The sequence below is a fragment of the Nestor notabilis genome, unplaced genomic scaffold, assembly GCF_000696875.1.
Source record: "Nestor notabilis isolate BGI_N333 unplaced genomic scaffold, ASM69687v1 scaffold19013, whole genome shotgun sequence".
Lineage (NCBI taxonomy): Eukaryota > Metazoa > Chordata > Aves > Psittaciformes > Psittacidae > Nestor > Nestor notabilis.
In genome coordinates this window covers 19,066-19,707 of record NW_009923524.1, presented here as the reverse complement: position 1 = coordinate 19,707, position 642 = coordinate 19,066, and positions in this window count along the sequence as shown.

Here is a 642-nt window from a genome sequence, read left to right as displayed (position 1 = left end):
CCCCCTCCCCTCCACAGTGCCTCTTCAAATCCAAACGTGTGGAAATACATGTACATGTGTGAGCATGTGCATCTGCACACAGATGTGCAAGTATGACTCTGTGTGTATGCCAAATTCAGCATGAGTGTGGTGACTGAGCTGCCTGAATATCTCCATGCTTTCCCATGCGCACCCATATATGCACCCATGCGCACCCATGTGTGTGCCCATGTCTCCCAGCTCCAGCTGTGTCACCCATGCCCCTTGTGGGCACTGCCCATGTGTGAGGCTGGCTCAGCACTGCTTGCATCTTGCCTGCTGCAAGCTCATAGCCCCATGGCCAAGGCTTGAGCAGCCCCACAGCCATGCTCCTTGCCTCACACAGGCAGCCTAATGCTGTTCCCTCCCATGGGTGAGCTGACACGGGGCAGCTTATGGGGCCAAGTAGCCCCACAGCCTGGCTAGCATGGCTGGGGCTGGTGCCCAGTCTGACCCACCCCATACTTGAAGGCTCTGGTGGCACCTTTTCCAAGTTGGAACCCCCAGAAACTGAGGCAGCCCTGTGCTGGAGGCAAAGGTGAGGTGGGCTGTGGGGATGTCCTACACCCTCAGACTGTCCCCGGCCTGTGCCCTGGACCTTGGCGGGTGGCACCATGTCATGCA